The sequence below is a fragment of the Somniosus microcephalus genome, chromosome 3, assembly GCF_052327205.1.
Source record: "Somniosus microcephalus isolate GS21.2 chromosome 3, FLI_Smic_1.0, whole genome shotgun sequence".
Lineage (NCBI taxonomy): Eukaryota > Metazoa > Chordata > Chondrichthyes > Squaliformes > Somniosidae > Somniosus > Somniosus microcephalus.
This window is the reverse complement of record NC_140989.1, coordinates 212678500-212705394: the sequence shown is the minus strand read 5'-3', so window position 1 is coordinate 212705394 and position 26895 is coordinate 212678500. Positions and strand designations below refer to the sequence as shown.

General features: G+C 58.0%; 1 protein-coding gene across 1 annotated transcript in view; it reads left to right on the top strand.

Moving 5' to 3' along the window:
- The first annotated feature begins 2032 nt into the window (after positions 1-2032).
- Positions 2033-26895, top strand: part of LOC147121703 (2-5A-dependent ribonuclease-like) — a 97028-nt gene continuing 72165 nt past the window's right edge. The window contains exon 1 of the mRNA XM_085982143.1: positions 2033-2317. The gene's annotated coding sequence lies outside the window, so the exon portion shown is untranslated. The remainder of the gene's footprint in view (positions 2318-26895) is intronic.

Here is a 26895-nt window from a genome sequence, read left to right as displayed (position 1 = left end):
GCGAGAACTGCATGGGTGATGTTAAATGTTTAAACCTGGGAATTATTTAGTTGTGTGGTAAGACGCAAGTTTGTAATAAAAAGTTTATAAACCAAATAAGTTATGCAGTGTTATTGTAAGCAACTGTTTGTAAACTGCAAGTTTGTTTCCAAGGAAAAGGGGGATGTCGTGTATTGATTGCGAGTTTGACACCAGTCAATACGGTAATGTAATGTGCGAGTTTAACACCAGTTAATACGGTAATATAATGAGCATTGCATTATGGGAATTACCCGGGAAAGCAGCAGTCAGCCATTTTTACTGAATAAAGAGAACATCGTAGTTATGAGCCTGTCTGCCTGATTCTATGCTTGAATGCGTTCATACAACACTACCGTTCCAGTGAGCCACAGTCAGTTGTCTGACCACTGTCTCCTCGGTGACCCGGGGTCCTTTCGGGTCAAGCCACAGCTCAGCCTTGGCTCTGATCCTTTGCAAGCTGTTTGCCACCAGGCTTCAGAGCCACTGGGTCAGCTCATCCTGATTCAGGTGAGTCCGGTCGAGAACCCCATTACAGGCACTTTTGTACAGAGACCACAGTCAGTCTGCGAAAGCCTGTGGGGTCTCTCCTGCTAGCTGTGTTGTCCTCTCCACCCGGGAGAAGGGACTACCATCATTCATACCCATGGCCTCCAGAACTTCCTCCCGGATAGCAGCGTATCCGCCCTGCCCTTTTTTACTCTCCGCAGAGAAGGACTGGTAGAGTTTGCCATCCAGGGAGAAAAGGAGCATTTTTGCCATCTCGGAGTCATCGCAGTCGTTGATGCCCGCTGCCTGTTCCACTTCCATGAAGTGGACTGAGGGGTCCCCCTTTTGGGTGAGCTTACTCAGGTGGCTTATCATAGCCCTAAGCTGTTGGGTGCCATGGGGAGCCACGAATTGGCTTTCACGGGGTCCTTGACCCCCACCACCGCCGGGTGGGCCAAACTTTTGCTGCCGGACTGGGCACATCGGCCCCGGCTCTGACCTTTCCTGCATTGGTTCGCCCACCCTTCCCTGTTGCCAAACCGAGTTAAAACCCGGCGCCACAGGTGGTGGTGGTGTGCACTCCCTGTCGGCCTCACACATCGTCTGTCCCTCCTGCTGCCAAACCGGGTTGTTCCCCGGTGCCACAGGTGGCGTCCGAACAGTTTCCCCTTGCACTTCCAGGTCCACCCAGGCCGCACCTGGGCTTATTAGGCATACCATGCCTTTGGCCCTGGACAGAGCAAGGTTCAAACTCTCGATTTGTTTCTGGCAGGGGCCGTGATCTCCCGCCTCATACCCTCTAGTGCTTGCTATTTTGTAAGCTGCCTGGACGTCTCTCAACCTCTCGTCCTGCTCTCTTACTTGCTTGGCAAGGCGGGCGTTCTCTTCCCGTAACACCAGTTCACTGTTTTTAGCTTTGGTGACCTGACACCGAAAGTATTCCTGTCTGTTTCTATGTTTCTCTACTATCTGCATTTTTTCCTGATTTTGGGTGGTTAGTTCTGCCAATAATTTTTCCCCTGCTAGAGCCCTTGCGTGAGACAGTTGAGCTGATTCCCGCAGCTCTTCTGCCAGTGCCTCAACGCGTTTGTCTAAAAGCTGGATCTGTCACTGGGAGCATACCAACCAGATGGCTTTCTCCACAGATTTCTTGTGGTCCTTGCTCTCAGTCCAATCGGCTGCAGCGTCCATTGGATGCTCAACGCGCTACAGACTGAGCACCCATTTCTTTGTTATATTTACTTTCTCAAACACATAAGAGGAAATCCTCTCTTCCATCTTGGTTCTTTCTTCAAAAACAGCAGCCACTGCATCACATCCCTTTTGCCAAGGTCCTGCCGCAGTCGCCATTATGTAGGGGGTGGTGGTGTGTGTCAGCTTCACCTCTGACTTATGAGTGGTTCGAATCGCTCCCACTCCCTTGGTTCTAGACCTTGGGCTTATTTGGGGGTTGTGACAAAAGTGCAGCAGACAACTGGTTTTGATGTAAGAAACTTTGATCTTTATTCAAGAGAGAAAATATAACACAACAATCTTAACACTCTAATAAAATGGGGAACACTTCGATACACACGAGGGAAATTACAGTAGAAAAATACCTCACCTCTCCCAATCCCACTTTACTAGCTAAGTTGGGCTCTAGAGGACCAGGGATAATGCTCACCAAATGAATCCTTGACAGTTGAGCTGGTTCGTGGGATGTGTTGGTTGGAGCCTGCCGTACCCCGGACGCGGTAGAGGACTTCAACTGCGTGTCTGGTCAGTCTTCGCGAGTCCGCTGATGCGGTAGGGTGCGTATTGGATTTATCGGGTGAGTACCCACTTTTCTTCTGTTAGAGATAGGGTTTAGAGTCTTTTTAAGTAAAAATTTTACTCAGGGGTAAGTCAGGAATAGATTGCAGAGTGGAAAACTTGCGAATCTTCGGTTTTCTCCCGAGTTGGTTTTCTTTGGTCGCGGTGGCCCAATATTACCCGGTTGGTTGGTGGTAATATTCGGTTGGTTGTTTCGTAAGGCCCTTGTTGCCGTGAGGTGTCTGATGGTCACTGGAACTGTTGCTCTGGTTTCTTCTTGTCTGTTGACCTGCTTCCAGAACTGTGAACTTCTTCAAACTCGGTGAACTCCTGAGAACTGCTGAGAACTGTAGGGCTTGTAGAGAACTTGCTGTAACTGTGTAACTGCTGAACTGTCTTCTTGAGAAAACAGGCCTTCAATTATACTAAATGGGGCCTCCTAATCTGCGCGCCAAATCAGTCCCGGTTTATTGTACGATTTTGGCGGGTTCGTTAATAGTAACTTGTTTATGAATGTGTGAAGTGGTTTTGGGATGGTTCCATGAGCTGTTGAGCTCTTACTTGATTGTAGTCATTGTGCTCAGGTTGCAAGTTTCCTGACTGGGCCTGAGATTTCTATGAAGTTGGGCGAGGTGATTTGTTTTATGCATGTTTTTGATGGGTCCTGTAATTTGGATGGGGACTGCTCTTCCGTGGGTCTATTGTTAGAATGTAAATTGTCTGATAGGGGCTGAGTGACGTTAGACAGTTCCCCAGACAGTTTGATTAACTCCAATACTCAAACTGTCTATTACAGAGGTTGATCCAATCTCCTGATGGAACCTTTTCCTTTATAAGCCCAAACATGCCTTTTTTTAAAATACCAAATCTTGGTTTTTGACCTTGAATCTCCCTCTGTTAGGCCCAAGACATTTTATCACCCTGAAGTGGTTAGAAAAGAGTCCAAAGTCCTTTTCTTTAGGGTTTCTCTCCGAGTTTTGGGGGATCTGTGAATTTTGAGAATCTTACAACACGGACCCTCCACCATCTTACCCAAGCAAAATAAAGGAAAATCCGAAGATGTTTTATAAGTATATTAAGGGTAAGAGGATAACTAGGGAAAAAATAGGGCCCATTAGGGACAAAAGTGGCAATCTGTGTGTGGAGCCGGAAGGTGTAGGAGGGGTTCTGAATGAATTTTTTGCGTCTGTTTTCACTATGGAGAAGGACGATGTAGACATAGAAATAGGGCGGGGGGACTGTGATATGCTCGAACATATTAACATCGAGCGGGGGGAGGTATTGGCGGTTTTAGCTGGCCTAAAAATGGATAAATCCCCAGGCCCGGATGAAATGTATCCCAGGCTGCTGTGTGAGGCAAAGGAGGAGATTGCGGGGGCTCTAACACATATATTCAGGACCTCTCTGGCCACAGGGGATGTGCCAGAGGACTGGAGAACCGCTAATGTAGTACCATTATTCAAGAAGGGTAGTAGGGAAAAACCGGGGAACTACAGGCCAGTGAGCCTAACATCAGTGGTAGGAAAATTATTGGAAAAAATCCTGAGGGACTGATATACCTATCAATTCCTCCAATAAAAGGCGAAGAGTTACGAAGGTGACTAAAGGTTTTTATTGACTAAATAACAGAGCCCACTCTCGTGGGTGATCCGATCCAAGCAGGAGGAATACCAGCCAGTCGCTCACCTTTATACCTGGCCTGGTGGGTGGAGCCAAGGCGGAGTCGGCAGTGGTCATCCCAGGTATAGCAGTGTGGCAAGAGGCGACCTCGTACCGTGATACAATAGTGGTCAGTGATACAGTTATAACGAACAGTGGTGAACAGTGCTAACTACTAACAGTGATACGATAGTGAACGTGGTTTACCACATTCACCCCTTGTTTAGAATTAAGTCCGGCGGGGTGAAGTGTACTACCAATTCTGGTAGGTCAGTCTGTCCGGAGGCTTCGTAAGCCTCTCCGATCGCCGCAGCGGTGGTGTTGCCTTATCCGGTGCTGGTGCCTTATCCGGTGTTGATGCTGGTGTTTGCGTGGTCGGCGAGGGCTCGTGGGGTTCCGGCATGCCGTCTACCTGGACTGAGGTTGGGGGGGGTGGTGGCGGTGTTTCCGGATCGGCTGAGGGTGCGAGGTCTCGTAGGGAGACAGTGTCCTCCCGCCCGTCTGGGTACGCCACGTAGGCGTACTGGGGGTTGGCGTGCAGGAGGTTCACCCTCTCGACCAGGGGGTCCGTTTTATGGGTCCTCACGTGTTTCCGCAGCCAGACCGGCCCCGGGGCGGTCAGCCAGGTTGGTAGAGTGGTTCCCGTAGTCGACTTCCTGGGGAAAACGAACATTCGTTCATGGGGGGTGGTGTTAGTGGCCGTGCAAAGTAATGACCGGATGGAGTGCAGCGCTGTCGGGAGGACTTCTTGCCAACGGGAGGTTGGGAGGCCCTTAGACTTTAAGGCTAAGAGGACGGCCTTCCATACCGTCGCGTTCTCTCTTTCCACCTGACCGTTACCTCTGGGGTTGTAGCTGGTGGTCCTGCTTGCTGCAATACCTCTCTCTAGGAGGAATTGCCGGAGTTCCTCGCTCATGAAGGAGGAGCCCCGGTCGCTGTGTATATAGTTCGGGAACCCGAACAAGGCGAAGAGGGCATTCAGGCACTTAATGACCGTGCTACTGGTCATGTCGGGGCAGGGGAAGGCAAAGGGGAAACGGGAGTACTCATCAACGATGTTGAGGAAGTACACATTACGGTCAGAGGACGGGAGGGGCCCCTTAAAGTCGATGCTCAGGCGCTCGAAGGGGCGGGTGGCCTTGATCAGGCTTGCTCGGTCCGGCCTATAGAAGTGCGGTTTGCACTCCGCACAGGTCTGGCAGTTCCTGGTCATGGTCCTGACCTCCTCGATGGAGTAGGTCAGGTTGCGGGCCTTAATGAAATGGTAGAGTCTGGTGACTCCGGGGTGGCAGAGCTGGTCGTGGAGGGTCTGAAGCCTATCGATATGCGCGCTGGCGCATGTCATTCGTGAAAGGGCATCAGGGGATTCGTTCAGCTTGCCTGGCCGGTACAAGATCTCATAATCGTAGGTGGAGAGCTCGATTCTCCATCTCAAAATCTTGTCATTCTTGATTTTGCCCTTCAGCTTGTTATTAAACATGAAAGCCACCGAACGCTGGTCGGTGAGGAGGGTAAATCGTTTGCCTGCCAGGTAGTGCCTCCAGCGCCGTACTGCCTCCACGATCGCCTGGGCCTCTTTCTCGACCGACGAATGTCGGATCTCGGGGCCCTGTAGGGTCCTTGAGAAGAAGGCCACTGGCCTCCCCTCCTGGTTTAGGGTGGCGGCTAAGGCGAAGTCGGATGCGTCGCTCTCCACCTGAAAGGGGATGGACTCGTCCACTGCGTGCATCGTGGCCTTGGCTATGTCTCCCTTAATGAGGGAGAAGGCCGCGCACGCCTCCTCCGTGAGGGGGAAGGAAGTGGCTTTCAGGAGGGGTCTGGCTTTGTCCGCGTAATTGGGTACCCATTGGGCATAGTAGGCGAAAAGCCCCAGGGTTCTCCTAAGTGCTTTAGGGCAGTGGGGGAGGGGTAGCTCCATGAGGGGGCGCATTCTTTCTGGGTCGGGGCCGATGATTCCGTTCTCCACTACGCAGCCGAGGATGGCAAGGCGCGTGGTGTTAAACACGCATTTCTCCTTATTGTAGGTGAGGTTCAGCCGTTGGGCCGTACGGAGGAATTTCTCCAGATTCGCGTCATGTTCCTGCCGGTCGCGGCCGCAGATAGTGACGTTATCTAGGTAGGGGAATGTAGCCTGCAGTTCGTTCTGGTCAACCATCTGGTCCATCTCCCTTTGGAAGACCGAGACCCCATTAGTGACACCGAAGGGGACCCTAAGGAAGTGGTATAGGCGCCCATTCGCCTCGAAGGCGGTATACTGGCGGTCCTCAGGGTGGATAGGGAGTTGGTGGTAGGCCGACTTCAGGTCGATGGTCGAGAATACTTTATACTGTGCAATCTGATTGACCATGTCAGATATGCGGGGGAGGGGGTATGCGTCCAGCTGGGTATATCTGTTTATGGTCTGGCTGTAGTCGATGACCAGGCGGTTTTTATCGCCGGTCTTTACGACTACGACCTGGGCACGCCAGGGGCTGCTGCTCCCCTCGATAATGCCCTCTTTCAGGAGGCGCCGCACCTCAGAGCTAATGAAGGCTCTGTCCCCGGCGCTATACCGCCTGCTTTTGGTAGCGACGGGTTTGCAGTCAGGGGTAAGGTTAGCAAACAGAGAGGGTGGCGGGACCTTGAGGGTGGAGAGGCTGCAGGTGTTACGCGGTGGGCGGTTTAACGTTTGCTGGTTGTTGACTGTGAGTGGGGGGAGGGGTCCACCGTATGCTAGGGTTACGCTTTGGAGGTGGGATTGGAAGTCCAGCCCTAGTAGGACGGCAGCGCAGAGATGGGGGAGGACGAGGAGTTTAAAGTTTTTATACTCCGTGCCCTTAACCGACAGGGTCACGACACAGTAGCCGCTGATGTCCGTGGCGTGGGACCTCGATGCCATCGAGATTCGGCTGCGCGTTGGTAGGACAGAGAGGGAGTAGTGGCTCACCGTGTCTGGGTGGATGAAGCTCTCCGTGCTTCCGCTGTCGAACAGGCAGGTCGTGGCGTGGCCGTTCACTTTGATGTCCATCATTGACTTGGACAGATGGTGCGGGCGGGCTTGGTCCAGGGTGACGGAAGCTAGTGTGTAGCTGAGCGAGTCGTTGTCATCTGCGGGCGAGGCGGTCGGGCGTGGTGAGTAAAATGGCGTCTCCCACGAGGTAGGGCCCCATGAGGCACTATTGGGGTCGGTTGCCTTAATCAAAGATGGCCGCCCCCATGACTCATGTGTGGGGATGCTGGCCTCAGTTGCCCTAAACAAAGATGGCCGCCCCCATGACTCATGTGTGGGGATGCTGGCCTCAGGTGCCCTAAACAAAGATGGCCGCCCCCATGACTCATGTGTGGGGATGCTGGCCTCAGTTGCCCTAAACGAAGATGGCCGCCCCCATAGTTCGCATGCGGCACTGCTGGCCTCTGAGGATCCGCTCCTGCAGGCCTTGGAGAAGTGGCCTTTCTTCAGGCAGGTTTTACATATGGAGTTCTTGGCTGGGCAGCGCGACCTCGGGTGCTTCTCCTGGCCACAAAAAAAACAGCCGGCGGCCCGATCGCGGATGCCCGATGTCGGGGCCGGTGCCGGGGGTGGCGGGGCCGGTCGGGTCCGGGACGCCGACGCAGAGGTAGGTCCCGGGGGCGGCGCTGGGAAGGGTGCTGTGGTAGGGGTCGGGCCCGAGTCCCAGGGTCGCGAGCAGTACCTGGTGAATGCTTCCTGATCTTGGTGGGCCACTTCCAGGGAGATAGCGAGGGCTTCAGCTTTTTCCATGCTGAGGTCTTTAGCTTCCAGCAGTCTTTGCCGTGAGTACTCGGACCGTAGGCCTTTCAGGAATGCGTCGCGGATATTATCTTCAGTATTTTCGGCTGCCGACACCGATTTAAAGTCACAGTTCCTGGCGAGTGCATATAGCGCCTGTGAGAATTCGGCTACTGATTCTCCTGGCTGTTGCGGCCGTGATCTTAGGAGGTGCCTAGCGTACATGTAGTTTACCGGGGTCCGGTACTTCTGTTTCAGCAGGTTGATGGCGGTCTCGTAGGTAGTCATGTCCTCGATGAGAGTGTATACTCTCGGGCTCAGTTGTGCCTGCAGGACACTTAGTTTGGATGCCTGAGGGACGCTGGATTCTCTCAGGTATGATTCGAAGCAGACCAGCCAGTGTTTAAAGTCTGCGGCTGAGTTTGCTGCTCGTGGGTTCAGGTCCAGGTACGGCGGTCTGAGGGCTCGCAGCCAAGCTGGCTGGTGTGGCTGTGCTCCTGGGAGCTGCGCTGGTGGCTCCTCCGCCGGTTGTGACTCGTTGTCGGACATCATTAAATTTAGTCAATAAAATTGATATACCTATCAATTCCTCCAATAAAAGGCGAAGAGTTACGAAGGTGACTAAAGGTTTTTATTGACTAAATAACAGAGCCCACTCTCGTGGGTGATCCGATCCAAGCAGGAGGAATACCAGCCAGTCGCTCACCTTTATACCTGGCCTGGTGGGTGGAGCCAAGGCGGAGTCGGCAGTGGTCATCCCAGGTATAGCAGTGTGGCAAGAGGCGACCTCGTACCGTGATACAATAGTGGTCAGTGATACAGTTATAACGAACAGTGGTGAACAGTGCTAACTACTAACAGTGATACGATAGTGAACGTGGTTTACCACAGGGACAAAATGTGTCTCCACTTGGAGAGGCAAGGATTAATCAGGGATAGTCAACATGGCTTTGTCAAGGGAAGATCATGTCTGACTAATTTGATTGAATTTTTTGAGGGGGTGACTAGGTGTGTGGATGAGGGTAACGCAGTGGATGTGGTATACATGGATTTCAGTAAGGCCTTCGATAAAGTCCCGCACAGGAGACTGGTCAAGAAGGTAAGAGCCCATGGAATCCAGGGTGCCTTGGCACATTGGATACAAAACTGGCTTAGTGGCAGAAGGCAGAGGGTGATGGTCGAAGGTTGTTTTTGTGACTGGAAGCCTGTGGCCAGTGGGGTACCACAGGGATCGGTGCTGGGTCCCTTGCTGTTTGTGGTCTACATTAATGACTTGGATATGAATGTAAAGGGTATGATCAGTAAGTTCGCGGATGATACAAAAATTGGTAGGGTGGTAAATAGCGAGGAGGGTAGCCTCAGTCTGCAGGACGATATAGATGGGTTGGTCAGATGGGCGGAACAGTGGCAAATGGAATTTAACCCGGAAAAGTGCGAGGTGATGCACTTTGGGGGGACTAACAAGGCAAAGGAATACACAATGAATGGAAAGACCCTAGGCAAGACGGAGGGTCAGAGGGATCTGGGTGTGCAAGTACACAGATCCCTGAAGGCGGCGGAACAGGTGGATAAGGTGGTAAAAAAGGCATATGGGATACTTGCCTTCATTAGCCGAGGCATTGAATATAAGAGCAAGGAGGTTATGATGGAGCTGTATAAAACACTGGTTAGGCCACAGCTGGAATATTGTGTGCAGTTCTGGTCGCCACACTACAGGAAGGATGTGATCGCGTTAGAGAGGGTGCAGAGGAGGTTCACCAGGATGTTACCAGGGCTGGAGCGCTTCAGCTATGAAGAGAGACTGGGCAGGTTGGGTTTGTTTTCCTTGGAGCTGAGGAGGCTGAGGGGGGACATGATTGAGGTGTACAAAATTATGAGGGGCATAGATAGGATGGATGCTGAGGAGCTTTTTCCCTTAGTAGAGGGGTCGATAACTAGGGGGCATAGATTCAAGGTAAAGGGCGGGAGGTTTAGAGGGGATTTGAGAAAGAACTTTTTCACCCAGAGGGTGGTTGGAGTCTGGAACTCACTGCCTGAAAGGGTTGTGGAGGCAGAAACCCTCACAACATTTAAGAAGCATTTGGATGTGCACTTGAAATGCCATAGCATACAAGGCTACGGGCCAAATGCTGGAATATGGGATTAGATTAGACAGGGCTTGATGGCCGGTGCGAACACGATGGGCCGAAGGGCCTCTATCCGTGCTGTATTACTCTATGACTCTATGACTCTATGACAGGGACCCTCCACCATCTTACCCAGGGGACAGGGACCCTCCACCATCTTACCCAGGAGGACAGGGACCCTCCACCATCTTCCCCAGTGGACGGGGACCCTCCACCATCTTACCCAGGGGATATAGACCCTCCACCATCTTACCCAGGGGGACAGGGACCCTCCACCATCTTCCCCAGGGGACGGGGACCCTCCACCATCTTACCCAGGGGATATAGACCCTCCACCATCTTACCCAGGGGGACAGGGACCCTCCACCATCTTACCCAGGGGACAGGGACCCTCCACCATCTTACCCAGGAGGACAGGGACCCTCCACCATCTTCCCCAGGGGACGGGGACCCTCCACCATCTTACCCAGGGGGACAGGGACCCTCCACCATCTTACCCAGGGGACAGGGACCATGCACCATCTTACCCAGGGGACAGGGACCCTGCACCATCTTACCCAGGGGACAGGGACCCTCCACCATCCTACCCAGGGGACAGGGACCCTCCACCATCATACCCAGGGGACAGGGACCCTCCACCATCTTACCCAGGGGACAGGGACCCTCCACCATCATACCCAGGGGACAGGGACCATCCACCATCTTACCCAGGGGGACAGGGACCCTCCACCATCTTACCCAGGGGACAGGGACCCTCCACCATCTTACCTAGGGGACAGGGACCCTCCACCATCTTACCCAGGGGACAGGGACTCTCCACCATCTTACCTTGGGGACAGGTACTCTCCACCATCTTACCCAGGGGGACAGGGACCCTCCACCATCTTACCCAGGGGACAGGGAGCCTCCACCATCTTACCCAGGGGACAGGGACCCTCCACCATCTTACCCAGGGGACAGGGACCCTCCACCATCTTAGCCAGGGGACAGGGACCCTCCACCATCTTACCCAGGGGACAGGGACCCTCCACCATCTTACCCAGAGGACAGGGACCGTGCTCCATCTTACCCAGGGGACAGGGACCCTCCACCATCTTACCCAGGGGACAGGGACCCTCCACCATCTTAACCAGGGGACAGGGACCCTCCATCAGCTTACCCAGGGAACAGGGACCTTCCACCATCTTACGCAGGGGACAGGGACCCTCCACCATCTTACCCAGAGGACAGGGACCCACCACCATCTTACCCAGGGGACAGGGACCCTCCACCATCTTACCCAGGGGACAGGGACCCTCCACCGTCTTACCCAGGGGACAGGGACCCTCCACCATCTTACCCAGGGGACACGGACCCTTCACCATTTTACCCACTGGACACGGACCCTCCAACATCTTACCCAGGGGACAGGGACCCTCTACCATCTTACCGAGGGGACATGGACCCTTCACCATTTTACCCAGTGGGCACGGACCCTCCAATATCTTACCCGGGGGACAGCGACAATCCACCATCTTACTCAGGGGTCACGGACCCTTCACCATCTTACCCAGGGGACAGGGACCCTCCACCTCCTTACCTAGGGGACAGGGACCCTCCACCATCTTACCCAGCGGACAGGGACCCTCCACTATCTTACCCAGGGCACACGGACCCTCCACCATCTTACCCAGGAGACACGGACCCTCCACCATCTTACCTAGGGGACAGGGACCCTCCACCATCTTACCCTGGGGACAGGTACCATCCACCTTCTTACCCAGGGGGACAGGGACCCTCCACCATCTTACCCAGGTGACATGGACCCTCCACCATCTTACCCAGGGGACAGGGACCCTCCACCATCTTACCCAGGGGACATGGACCCTCCGCCATCTTACCCAGGGGAAAGGGACCCTCCACCATCTTACCCAGGGGACAGGGACCCTCCACCATCTTACCCAGGGGACATGGACCCTCCACCATCTTACCCAGGGGACACGGACCCTCCATCATCTTAACCAGGGGACAGGGACCCTCCATCATCTTACCCAGGGGACAGGGACCTTCCACCATCTTACCCAGGGGACAGGGACCCTCCGCCATCTTACCCAGAGGACAGGGACCCTCCATCAGCTTACCCAGGGGACAGGGACCTTCCACCATCTTACCCAGGGGACAGGGACCCTCCACCACCTTACCCAGGGGACAGGGACCCTCCACCATCTTACCCAGGGGACAATGACCCTCCACCATTTTACCCAGGGGACACGCACCCGCCACCATATTACCCAGGGGACAGGGACCCTCCACCTCCTTACCTAGGGGACAGGGACCCTCCATCAGCTTACCCAGGGGACAGGGACCCTCCACCATCTTACCCAGGGGACAGGGACCCTCCACCATCTTACTCAGGGGACAGGGAGCCTCCACAATCTTACCCAGGGGACAGGGACCCTCCACCATCTTACCCAGGGGACAGGGACCCTCCACTTCCTTACCCAGTGGACACGGACCCTCCACCATCTTACCCAGGGGACACGGACCGTCCACCATCTTACCTAGGGGACAGGGACCCTCCACCTTCTTACCCGGGGGGACAGGGACCCTCCTCCATCTTACCCAGGGGACAGGGACCCTCCACCATCTTACCCAGGGGACAGGGACCCTCCATCAGCTTACCCAGGGGACAGGGACCTTCCATCAGCTTACCCAGGGGACAGGGACCTTCCACCATCTTACCCAGGGGACAGGAACCCTCCACCATCTTACCCAGAGGACAGGAACCCTCCACCATCTTACCCAGGGGACAGGGACCCTCCACCATCTTACCCAGGGGACAATGACCCTCCACCATCTTACCCAGGGGACAGGGACCCTCCACCATCTTACCCGGGGAACAGGGACCCTCCACCATCTTAGCCAGGGGACAGAGACCCTCCACCATCTTACCCAGGGGACAGGGACCGTGCTCCATCTTACCCAGAGGACAGGGACCCTCCACCATCTTACCCAGGGGACAGGGACCCTCCACCATCTTACCCAGGGGAGATGGACACTCCACCATCTTACCCAGGGGACAGGGACCCTCCACCTCCTTACATAGGGGACAGGCACCCTTCATGAGCTTACCCAGGGGACAGGGACCCTCCACCATCTTACCCAGGGGACACGGACCCTCCACCATCTTACCCAGGGGACACGGACCCTCCACCATCTTACCTAGGGGTCAGGGACCCTCCACCATCTTACCCTGGGGACAGGTACCCTCCACCATCTTACCCAGGGGACAGGGACCCGCCACCATCTTACCCTGGGGACAGGTACCCTCCACCATCTTATCCAGGGGGACAGGGACCCTCCACCATCTTACCCGGGGAACAGGGACCCTCCACCATCCTACCCAGGGGACAGGGACCCTCCACCGTGTAACTCAGGGGACACGGACCCTCCACCATCTTACCCAGGGGACACGGACCCTCCAACATCTTACCCAGGGGACAGGGACCCTCCACCATCTTACCCAGGCGACATGGACCCTCCACCATCTTACCCAGGGGAAAGGGACCCTCCACCATCTCACCCAGGGGACACGGACCCTCCACCATATTACCCAGGGGACACGGACCCTCCACCATCTTACCCAGGGGACAGGGACCCTCCACCATTTTACCCAGGGGACACGGACCCTCCACCATCTTACCCAGGGGACAGGGACCCTCCACCATCTTACCCAGGGGACAATGACCCTCCACCATTTTACCCAGGGGACACGCACCCGCCACCATATTACCCAGGGGACAGGGACCATCCACCATCTTACCCAGGGGACAGGGACCGTCCACCATCTTACTCAGGGGACAGGGAGCCTCCACAATCTTACCCAGGGGACAGGGACCCTCCACCATCTTACCCAGGGGACAGGGACCCTCCACTTCCTTACCCAGTGGACACGGACCCTCCACCATCTTACCCAGGGGACACGGACCGTCCACCATCTTACCTAGGGGACAGGGACCCTCCACCATCTTACCCTGGGGACAGGTACCCTCCACCTTCTTACCCGGGGGGACAGGGACCCTCCTCCATCTTACCCAGGGGACAGGGACCCTCCACCATCTTACCCAGGGGACAGGGACCCTCCATCAGCTTACCCAGGGGACAGGGACCTTCCATCAGCTTACCCAGGGGACAGGGACCTTCCACCATCTTACCCAGGGGACAGGGACCCTCCACCATCTTACCCAGGGGACAGGGACCCTCCACCATCTTACCCGGGGAACAGGGACCCTCCACCATCTTAGCCAGGGGACAGAGACCCTCCACCATCTTACCCAGGGGACAGGGACCGTGCTCCATCTTACCCAGAGGACAGGGACCCTCCACCATCTTACCCAGGGGACAGGGACCCTCCACCATCTTACCCAGGGGAGATGGACACTCCAACATCTTACCCAGGGGACAGGGACCCTCCACCATCTTACCCGGGGAACAGGGACCCTCCACCATCTTAGCCAGGGGACAGAGACCCTCCACCATCTTACCCAGGGGACAGGGACCGTGCCCCATCTTACCCAGAGGACAGGGACCCTCCACCATCTTACCCAGAGGACAGGGACCCTCCACCATCTTACCCAGGGGACACGGACCCTCCACCATCTTACCCAGGGGACACGGACCCTCCACCATCTTACCTAGGGGTCAGGGACCCTCCACCATCTTACCCTGGGGACAGGTACCCTCCACCATCTTATCCAGGGGGACAGGGACCCTCCACCATCTTACCCGGGGAACAGGGACCCTCCACCATCTTACCCAGGGGACAGGGACCGTGCTCCCTCTTAACCAGGGGACAGGGACCCTCCACCATCTTACCCAGGGGACAGGGACCCTCCATCAGCTTACCCACAGGACAGGGACCCTCCACCATCTTACCCAGGGGACAGGGACCCTCCACCGTGTAACTCAGGGGACACGGACCCTCCACCATTTTACCCAGTGGACTCGGACCCTCCAACATCTTACCCAGGGGACAGGGACCCTCCACCATCTTACCCAGGCGACATGGACCCTCCACCATCTTACCCAGGGGAAAGGGACCCTCCACCATCTCACCCAGGGGACACGGACCCTCCACCATATTACCCAGGGGACACGGACCCTCCACCATCTTACCCAGGGGACAGGGACCCTCCACCATCTTACCCAGGGGACACGGACCCTCCACCATCTTACCCAGGGGACAGGGACCCTCCACCATCTTACCTAGCGGACAGGGACCCTCCATCAGCTTACCCAGGGGACAGGGACCCTCCACCATCTTACCCAGGGGACAGGGACCCTCCACCATCTTACCCAGGGGACAGGGACCCTCCACCATCTTACCCAGGGGACACGGACCTTCCACCATCTTACCCAGGGGACAGGGACCCTCCACCATCTTACCCAGGGGACACGGACCCTCCACCATCTTACCAAGGTGACATGGACCCTCCACCATCTTACCCAGGGGACACGGTCCCTCCACCATCTTACCCAGGGGACATGGACCCTCCACCATCTTACCCAGGGGAAAGGGACCCTCCACCATCTTACCCAGGGGACAGGGACCCTCCACCATCTTACCCAGAGGACAGGGACCCTCCACCATCGTACCCGGGGAACAGGGACCCTGCTCCATCTTACCCAGGGGACAGGGACCCTCCACCATCTTACCCAGGGGACACGGACACTCCACCATCTTACCCAGGGGATAGGGACCCTCCACCATCTTACCCAGGGGACAGGGACCCTCCACCATCTTAACCAGGGGACAGGGACCCTCCATCAGCTCACCCAGGGGACAGGGACCTTCCACCATCTTACCCAGGGGACAGGGACCCTCCACCATCTTACCCAGAGGACAGGGACCCTCCACCATCTTACCCAGGGGACAATGACCCTCCACCATTTTACCCAGGGGACACGCACCCACCACCATATTAACCAGGGGAGACGGACCCTCCACCATCTTACCCTGCGGACAGGGACCCTCCACCTCCTTACCTAGGGGACAGGGACCCTCCATCAGCTTACCCAGGGGACAGGGACCCGCCACCATCTTACCCAGGGGACAGGGACCCTCCACCATCTTACTCAGGGGGCAGGGACCCTCCACCATCTTACCCAGGGGACAGGGACCCTCCACTTTCTTACCCAGTGGACACGGACTCTCCACCATCTTACCCAGGGGACACGGACCCTCCACCATCTTACCTAGGGGACAGGGACCCTCCACCATCTTACCCTGGGGACAGGTACCCTCCACCTTCTTAACCCAGGGGGACAGGGACCCTCCACCATCTTACCCAGGGGACAGGGTCCGTGCTCCATCTTACCCAGGGGACAAGGACCCTCCACCATCTTACCCAGGGGACAGGGACCGTGCTCCATCTTACTCAGGGGACAGGAACCCTCCACCATCTTACCCAGGGGACAGGGACCCTCCATCAGCTTACCCGGGGACAGGGACCTTCCATCAGCTTACCCAGGGGACAGGGACCCTCCACCATCTTACCCAGGGGACAGGGACCCTCCACCATCTTACCCAGAGGACAGGAACCCTCCACCATCTTACCCAGGGGACAGGGACCCTCCACCATATTACCCAGGGGACACGGACCCTCCACCATCTTAGCCAGGGGACAGGGACCCTCCACCATCTTACCCAGGGGACACGGACCCTCCACCATCTTACCCAGGGGACAGGGACCCTCCACCATCTTACCTAGCGGACAGGGACCCTCCATCATCTTACCCAGGGGACAGGGACCCTCCACCATCTTACCCAGGGGACAGGGACCCTCCACCATCTTACCCAGGGGACAGGGACCTTCCACCATCTTACCCAGGGGACAGGGACGCTCCACCATCTTACCCAGGGGACACGGACACTCCACCATATTACCCAGGGGACACGGACCCTCCACCATCTTACCCAGGGGACAGGGAACCTCCACCATCTTACCCAGTGGACACGGACCCTCCACCATCTTACCCAGGGGACAGGGACCCTCCACCATCTTACCTAGCGGACAGGGACCCTCCATCAGCTTCCCCAGGGGACAGGGACCCTCCAGCATCTTACCCAGGTGACAGGGATCCTCCACCATCTTACCCAGGGGACATGGACCCTCCACCATCTTACCCAGGAGACAGGGATCCTCCACCATCTTACCCAGGGAACAGGGAGCCTCCACCATCTTTCCCAGGGGACAGGGACCCTCCACCATCTTACCCAGGGGACAGGGACCCTCCACCATCTTACCCAGGAGACAGGGACCCTCCACCATCTTACCCAGGGGCCACGGACCCTCCACCATCTTACCCAGGGGACAGGGACCCTCCACCATCTTACCCAGGGGACACGGACCCACCACGATCTTACCCAGGGGACAGGGACCCTCCACCATCTTACCCAGGGGACAGGGACCCTCCACCATCTTACCCAGGGGACATGGACCCTCCACCATCTTATCCAGGGGACAGGGATCCTCCACCATCTTACGCAGGGGACAGGGACCCGCCACTATCTTACCCAGGGTATACGGACCCTCCACCATCTTACCCAGGGGACAGGGACTCTCCATCAGCTTACACAGGGGACAGGGACCCCCCACCATCTTAGCCAGGGGACAGGGACCCTCCACCATCTTAGCCAGGGGACAGCGACCCTCCACCATCTTATCCAGGGGACAGGGACCCTCCACCATCTTACCCAGGGGACAGGGACCCTCCACCATCTTACCCAGGGGACAGCGACCTTCCACCATCTTAGCCAGGGGACAGGGACCCTCCACCATCTTACCCAGAGGACAGGGACCCTCCACCATCTTACCCAGGGGAAAGGGACCCTCCACCATCTTACCCAGGGGACAGGGACCTTCCACCATCTTACCCAGGGGACAGGGACGCTCCACCATCTTACCCAGGTGACATGGACCCTCCACCATCTTACCCAGGGGACACGGACCCTCCACCATCTTACCCAGCGGACATGGACCCTCCACCATATTACTCAGGGGACACGGACCCTCCACCATCTTACCCAGGGGACACGGACCCTCCACCATCTTACACAGGGGACACGGACACTCCACCGTCTTACCCAGGGGACGGGGACCCTCCACCATCTTACCCAGGGGACAGGGACCCTCCACCATCTTACCTAGCGGACAGGGACCCTCCATCAGCTTACCCAGGGGACAGGGACCCTCCACCATCTTACCCAGGGGACAGGGACCCTCCACCATCTTACCCAGGTGACATGGACCCTCCACCATCTTACCCAGCGGACAGGGACCCTCCATCAGCTTACCCAGGGGACAGTGACCCTCCACCATCTTACCCAGGGGACAGGGACCCTCCATCAGCTTACCCAGAAGACACGGACCCTTCAGCATTTTACCCAGTGGACACGGACCCTGCAACATCTTACCCAGGGGACAGGGACCCTCCACCATCTTACCGAGGAGACATGGACCCTTCACCATTTTACCCAGTGGACACGGACCCTCCAATATCTTACCCGGGGGACAGCGACAATCCACCATCTTACCCAGGGGTCACGGACCCTCCACCATCTTACACAGGGGACACGGACCCGCCACCATATTACCCAGGGGAGGCGGACCCTCCACCATCTTACCCAGGGGACAGGGACCCTCCACCTCCTTACCTAGGGGACAGGGACCCTCCATCAGCTTACCCAGGGGACAGGGACCCTCCACCATCTTAGCCAGGGGACAGCGAACCTCCACCATCTTACCCAGGGGACAGGGACCCTCCACCATCTTACCCAGGGGACAGGGACCCTCCACCATCTTACCCAGGGGACAGCGACCTTCCACCATCTTAGCCAGGGGACAGGGACCCTCCACCATCTTACCCAGAGGACAGGGACCCTCCACCATCTTACCCAGGGGACAGGGACCTTCCACCATCTTAGGCAGGGGACAGGGACCTTCCACCATCTTACCCAGGGGACAGGGACGCTCCACCATCTTACCCAGGGGACACGGACCCTCCACCATATTACCCAGGGGACACGGACCCTCCACCATCTTACCCAGGGGACAGGGAACCTCCACCATCTTACCCAGGGGACACGGACCCTCCACCATCTTACCCAGGGGACAGGGACCCTCCACCATCTTACCTAGCGGACAGGGACCTTCCCTCAGCTTCCCCAGGGGAAAGGGACCGTCCACCATCTTACCCAGGTGACAGGGATCCTCCACCATCTTACCCAGGGGACATGGACCCTCCACCATCTTACCCAGGAGACAGGGACCCTCCACCATCTTACCCAGGGAACAGGGAGCCTCCACCATCTTTCCCAGGGGACAGGGACCCTCCACCATCTTACCCAGGGGACAGGGACCCTCCACCATCTTACCCAGGAGACAGGAACCCTCCGCCATCTTACCCAGGGGACACGGACCCTCCACCATCTTACCCAGGGGACAGGAACCCTCCACCATCTTACCCAGGGGACACGGACCCACCACCATCTTACCCAGGGGACAGGGACCCTGCACCATCTTACCTAGCGGACAGGGATCCTCCATCAGCTTACGCAGGGGACAGGGACCCTCCACCATCTTACCCAGGGGACATGGACCCTCCACCATCTTACCCAGGGGACAGGGATCCTCCACCATCTTACCCAGGGGACAGGGACCCGCCACTATCTTACCCAGGGTATACGGACCCTCCACCATCTTACCCAGGGGACAGGGACCCCCCACCATCTTAGCCAGGGGACAGTGACCCTCCACCATCTTAGCCAGGGGACAGCGACCCTCCACCATCTTACCCAGGGGACAGGGACCCTCCACCATCTTACCCAGGGGACAGGGACCCTCCACCATCTTACCCAGGGGACAGCGACCTTCCACCATCTTAGCCAGGGGACAGGGACCCTCCACCATCTTACCCAGAGGACAGGGACCCTCCACCATCTTACCCAGGGGAAAGGGACCCTCCACCATCTTACCCAGGGTACAGGGACCTTCCACCATCTTACCCAGGGGACAGGGACGCTCCACCCTCTTACCCAGGTGACATGGACCCTCCACCATCTTACCCAGGGGACACGGACCCTCCACCATCTTACCCAGCGGACACGGACCCTCCACCATATTACTCAGGGGACCCGGACCCTCCACCATCTTACCCAGGGGACACGGACCCTCCACCATCTTACCCAGGGGACACGGACACTCCACCATCTTACCCAGGGGACGCGGACCCTCCACCATCTTACCCAGGGGACAGGGACCCTCCACCATCTTACCTAGCGGACAGGGACCCTCCATCAGCTTACCCAGGGGACAGGGACCCTCCACCATCTTACCCAGGGGACAGGGACCCTCCACCATCTTACCCAGGGGACATGGACCCTCCACCATCTTACCCAGCGGACAGGGACCCTCCATCAGCTTTCCCAGGGGACAGTGACCCTCCACCATCTTACCCAGGGGACACGGACCCTCCACCATCTTACCCAGGGGACAGGGACCCTCCATCAGCTTACCCAGAAGACACGGACCCTTCAGCATCTTACCCAGGGGACAGGGACCCTCCACCATCTTACCGAGGGGACATGGACCCTTCATCATTTTACCCAGTGGACACGGACCCTCCAATATCTTACCCGGGGGACAGCGACAATCCACCATCTTACCCAGGGGTCACGGACCCTCCACCATCTTACACAGGGGACACGGACCCGCCACCATATTACCCAGGGGAGGCGGACCCTCCACCATCTTACCCAGGGGACAGGGAGCCTCCACCTCCTTACCTAGGGGACAGGGACCCTCCATCAGCTTACCCAGGGGACAGGGACCCTCCACCATCTTACCCAGGGGACAGGGACCCTCCACCATTTTACCCAGGGGACAGGGAGCCTCCACCATCTAACCCAGGGGACAGGGACCCTCCACCATCTTCTGGGGACAGGTACCCTCCACCATCTTATCCAGGGGGACAGGGACCCTCCACCATCTTACCCGGGGACAGGGACCCTCCACCATCTTACCCAGGGGACAGGGACCCTCCACCATCTTACCCAGGGGACAGGGACCCCCCACCATATTACCCAGGGGACACAGACCCTCCACCATCTTACCCAGGGGACAGGGACCCTCCACCATCTTACCCAGGGGACACGGACCCTCCACCATCTTACCCAGGGGACAGGGGCCCTCCACCATCTTACCGAGCGGACAGGGACCCTCCATCAGCTTACCCAGGGGACAGGGACCCTCCACCATCTTACCCAGGGGACAGGGACCCTCCACCATCTTACCCAGGGGACATGGACCCTCCACCATCTTACCCAGGGGACACGGACCCTCCACCATCTTACCCAGGGGACAGGGACCCGCCACCATCTTACCCAGGGGACACGGACCCTCCACCATCTTACCCAGGGGACAGGGACCCTCCATCAGCTTACACAGGGGACAGGGACCCCCCACCATCTTTCCCAGGGGACAGGGACCCTCCACCATCTTAGCCAGGGGACAGCGACCCTCCACCATCTTACCCAGGGGACAGGGACCCTCCACCATCTTACCCAGGGGACAGGGACCCTCCACCATCTTACCCAGGGGACAGCGACCTTCCACCATCTTAGCCAGGGGACAGGGACCCTCCACCATCTTACCCAGAGGACAGGGACCCTCCACCATCTTACCCAGGGGACAGGGACCCTCCACCATCTTACCCAGGGCACAGGGACCTTCCACCATCTTACCCAGGGGACAGGGACGCTCCACCATCTTACCCAGGGGACACGGACCCTCCACCATCTTACCCAGGGGACAGGGACCCTCCACCATCTTACCCAGGGGACAAGTACCCTCCACCATCTTACCCAGGGGATACGGACCCTCCACCATATTACCCAGGGGACACGGACCCTCCACCATCTTACCCAGGGGACAGGGAACCTCCACCATCTTACCCAGGGGACACGGACCCTCCACCATCTTACCCAGGGGACAGGGACACTCCACCATCTTACCTAGTGGACAGGGACCCTCCATCAGCTTCCCCAGGGGACAGGGACCCTCCACCATCTTACCCAGGTGACAGGGATCCTCCACCATCTTACCCAGGGGACATGGACCCTCCACCATCTTACCCAGGAGACAGGGACCCTCCACCATCTTACCCAGGGAACAGGGAGCCTCCACCATCTTTCCCAGGCGACAGGGACCCACCACCATCTTACCCAGGGGACAGGGACCCTCCACCATCTTACCCAGGAGACAGGGACCCTCCACCATCTTACCCAGGAGACACGGACTCTCCACCATCTTACCCAGGGGACAGGGACCCTCCACCATCTTACCCATGGGACACGGACCCACCACCATCTTACCCAGGGGACAGGGACCCTCCACCATCTTACCCAGGGGACAGGGACCCTCCACCATCTTACCCAGGGGACAGGGACCCGCCACCATCTTACCCAGGGTATACGGACCCTCCACCATCTTACCCAGGGGACAGGGACCCTCCATCAGCTTACACAGGGGACAGGGACCCCCCACCATCTTAGCCAGGGGACAGGGACCCTCCACCATCTTAGCCAGGGGACATCGACCCTCCACCATCTTACCCAGGGGACAGGGACCCTCCACCATCTTACCCAGGGGACAACGACCTTCCACCATCTTAGCCAGGGGACAGGGACCCTCCACCATCTTACCCAGAGGACAGGGACCCTCCACCATCTTACCCAGGGGAAGGGGACCCTCCACCATCTTACCCAGGGGACAGGGCCCTTCCACCATCTTACCCAGGAGACAGGGACGCTCCACCATCTTACCCAGGTGACATGGACCCTCCACCATCTTACCCAGGGGACACGGACACTCCACCATCTTACCCAGGGGACACGGACCCTCCACCATCTTACCCAGGGGACAGGGACCCTCCACCATCTTGCCTAGCGGACAGGGACCCTCCATCAGCATACCCAGGGGACAGGGACCCTCCACCATCTTACCCAGGGGACAGGGACCCTCCACCATCTTACCCAGGGGACATGGACCCTCCACCATCTTACCCAGCGGACAGGGACCCTCCATCAGCTTACCCAGGGGACAGTGACCCTCCACCATCTTACCCAGGGGACACGGCCCCTCCACCATCTTACCCAGGGGACAGGGACCCTCCATCAGCTTGCCCAGAAGACACGGACCCTTCACCATTTTACCCAGTGGACACGGACCCTGCAACATCTTACCCAGGGGACAGGGACCCTCCACCATCTTACCGAGGGGACATGGACCCTTCACCATTTTACCCAGTGGACACGGACCCTCCAATATCTTACCCGGGGGACAGTGACAATCCACCATCTTACCCAGGGGTCACGGAGCCTCCACCATCTTACACAGGGGACACGGACTCGCCACCATATTACCCAGGGGAGGCGGACCCTCCACCATCTTACCCAGGGGACAGGGACCCTCCACCTCCTTACCGAGGGGACAGGGACCCTCCATCAGCTTACCCAGGGGACAGGGACCCTCCACCATCTTACCCAGGGGACAGGGACCCTCCACCATTTTACCCAGGGGACAGGGAACCTCCACCATCTAACCCAGGGGACAGGGACCCTCCACCATCTTACCCAGGGGACAGGGACCCTCCACCATCTTACCCAGAGGACAGGGACCCTCCACCATCTTACCCAGGGGAAAGGGACCCTCCACCATCTTACCCAGGGGACAGGGAACTTCCACCATCTTACCCAGGGGACAGGGACGCTCCACCATCTTACCCAGGTGACATGGACGCTCCACCATCTTACCCAGGGGACACGGACCCTCCACCATCTTACCCAGCGGACATGGACCCTCCACCATATTACTCAGGGGACACGGACCCTCCACCATCTTACCCAGGGGACACGGACCCTCCACCATCTTACACAGGGGACACGGACACTCCACCATCTTACCCAGGGGACGGGGACCCTCCACCATCTTACCCAGGGGACAGGGACCCTCCACCATCTTACCTAGCGGACAGGGACCCTCCATCAGCTTACCCAGGGGACAGGGACCCTCCACCATCTTACCCAGGGGACAGGGACCCTCCACCATCTTACCCAGGGGACATGGACCCTCCACCATCTTACCCAGCGGACAGGGACCCTCCATCAGCTTACCCAGGGGACAGTGACCCTCCACCATCTTACCCAGGGGACACGGACCCTCCACCATCTTACCCAGGGGACAGGGATCCTCCATCAGCTTACCCAGAAGACACGGACCCTTCAGCATTTTACCCAGTGGACACGGACCCTGCAACATCTTACCCAGGGGACAGGGACCCTCCACCATCTTACCGAGGGGACATGGACCCTTCACCATTTTACCCAGTGGACACGGTCCCTCCAATATCTTACCCGGGGGACAGCGACAATCCACCATCTTACCCAGGGGTCACGGACCCTCCACCATCTTACACAGGGGACACGGACCCGCCACCATATTACCCAGGGGAGGCGGACCCTCCACCATCTTACCCAGGGGACAGGGACCCTCCACCTCCTTACCTAGGGGACAGGGACCCTCCATCAGCTTACCCAGGGGACAGGGACCCTCCACCATCTTAGCCAGGGGACAGCGAACCTCCACCATCTTACCCAGGGGACAGGGACCCTCCACCATCTTACCCAGGGGACAGGGACCCTCCACCATCTTACCCAGGGGACAGCGACCTTCCACCATCTTAGCCAGGGGACAGGGACCCTCCACCATCTTACCCAGAGGACAGGGACCCTCCACCATCTTACCCAGGGGACAGGGACCTTCCACCATCTTAGGCAGGGGACAGGGACCTTCCACCATCTTACCCAGGGGACAGGGACGCTCCACCATCTTACCCAGGGGACACGGACCCTCCACCATATTACCCAGGGGACACGGACCCTCCACCATCTTACCCAGGGGACAGGGAACCTCCACCATCTTACCCAGGGGACACGGACCCTCCACCATCTTACCCAGGGGACAGGGACCCTCCACCATCTTACCTAGCGGACAGGGACCTTCCCTCAGCTTCCCCAGGGGAAAGGGACCCTCCACCATCTTACCCAGGTGACAGGGATCCTCCACCATCTTACCCAGGGGACATGGACCCTCCACCATCTTACCCAGGAGACAGGGACCCTCCACCATCTTACCCAGGGAACAGGGAGCCTCCACCATCTTTCCCAGGGGACAGGGACCCTCCACCATCTTACCCAGGGGACAGGGACCCTCCACCATCTTACCCAGGAGACAGGAACCCTCCGCCATCTTACCCAGGGGACACGGACCCTCCACCATCTTACCCAGGGGACAGGAACCCTCCACCATCTTACCCAGGGGACACGGACCCACCACCATCTTACCCAGGGGACAGGGACCCTGCACCATCTTACCTAGCGGACAGGGATCCTCCATCAGCTTACGCAGGGGACAGGGACCCTCCACCATCTTACCCAGGGGACATGGACCCTCCACCATCTTACCCAGGGGACAGGGATCCTCCACCATCTTACCCAGGGGACAGGGACCCGCCACTATCTTACCCAGGGTATACGGACCCTCCACCATCTTACCCAGGGGACAGGGACTCTCCATCAGCTTACACAGGGGACAGGGACCCCCCACCATCTTAGCCAGGGGACAGTGACCCTCCACCATCTTAGCCAGGGGACAGCGACCCTCCACCATCTTACCCAGGGGACAGGGACCCTCCACCATCTTACCCAGGGGACAGGGACCCTCCACCATCTTACCCAGGGGACAGCGACCTTCCACCATCTTAGCCAGGGGACAGGGACCCTCCACCATCTTACCCAGAGGACAGGGACCCTCCACCATCTTACCCAGGGGAAAGGGACCCTCCACCATCTTACCCAGGGTACAGGGACCTTCCACCATCTTACCCAGGGGACAGGGACGCTCCACCCTCTTACCCAGGTGACATGGACCCTCCACCATCTTACCCAGGGGACACGGACCCTCCACCATCTTACCCAGCGGACACGGACCCTCCACCATATTACTCAGGGGACCCGGACCCTCCACCATCTTACCCAGGGGACACGGACCCTCCACCATCTTACCCAGGGGACACGGACACTCCACCATCTTACCCAGGGGACGCGGACCCTCCACCATCTTACCCAGGGGACAGGGACCCTCCACCATCTTACCTAGCGGACAGGGACCCTCCATCAGCTTACCCAGGGGACAGGGACCCTCCACCATCTTACCCAGGGGACAGGGACCCTCCACCATCTTACCCAGGGGACATGGACCCTCCACCATCTTACCCAGCGGACAGGGACCCTCCATCAGCTTTCCCAGGGGACAGTGACCCTCCACCATCTTACCCAGGGGACACGGACCCTCCACCATCTTACCCAGGGGACAGGGACCCTCCATCAGCTTACCCAGAAGACACGGACCCTTCAGCATCTTACCCAGGGGACAGGGACCCTCCACCATCTTACCGAGGGGACATGGACCCTTCATCATTTTACCCAGTGGACACGGACCCTCCAATATCTTACCCGGGGGACAGCGACAATCCACCATCTTACCCAGGGGTCACGGACCCTCCACCATCTTACACAGGGGACACGGACCCGCCACCATATTACCCAGGGGAGGCGGACCCTCCACCATCTTACCCAGGGGACAGGGAGCCTCCACCTCCTTACCTAGGGGACAGGGACCCTCCATCAGCTTACCCAGGGGACAGGGACCCTCCACCATCTTACCCAGGGGACAGGGACCCTCCACCATTTTACCCAGGGTACAGGGACCTTCCACCATCTTACCCAGGGGACAGGGACGCTCCACCCTCTTACCCAGGTGACATGGACGCTCCACCATCTTACCCAGGGGACACGGACCCTCCACCATCTTACCCAGCGGACACGGACCCTCCACCATATTACTCAGGGGACCCGGACCCTCCACCATCTTACCCAGGGGACACGGACCCTCCACCATCTTACCCAGGGGACACGGACACTCCACC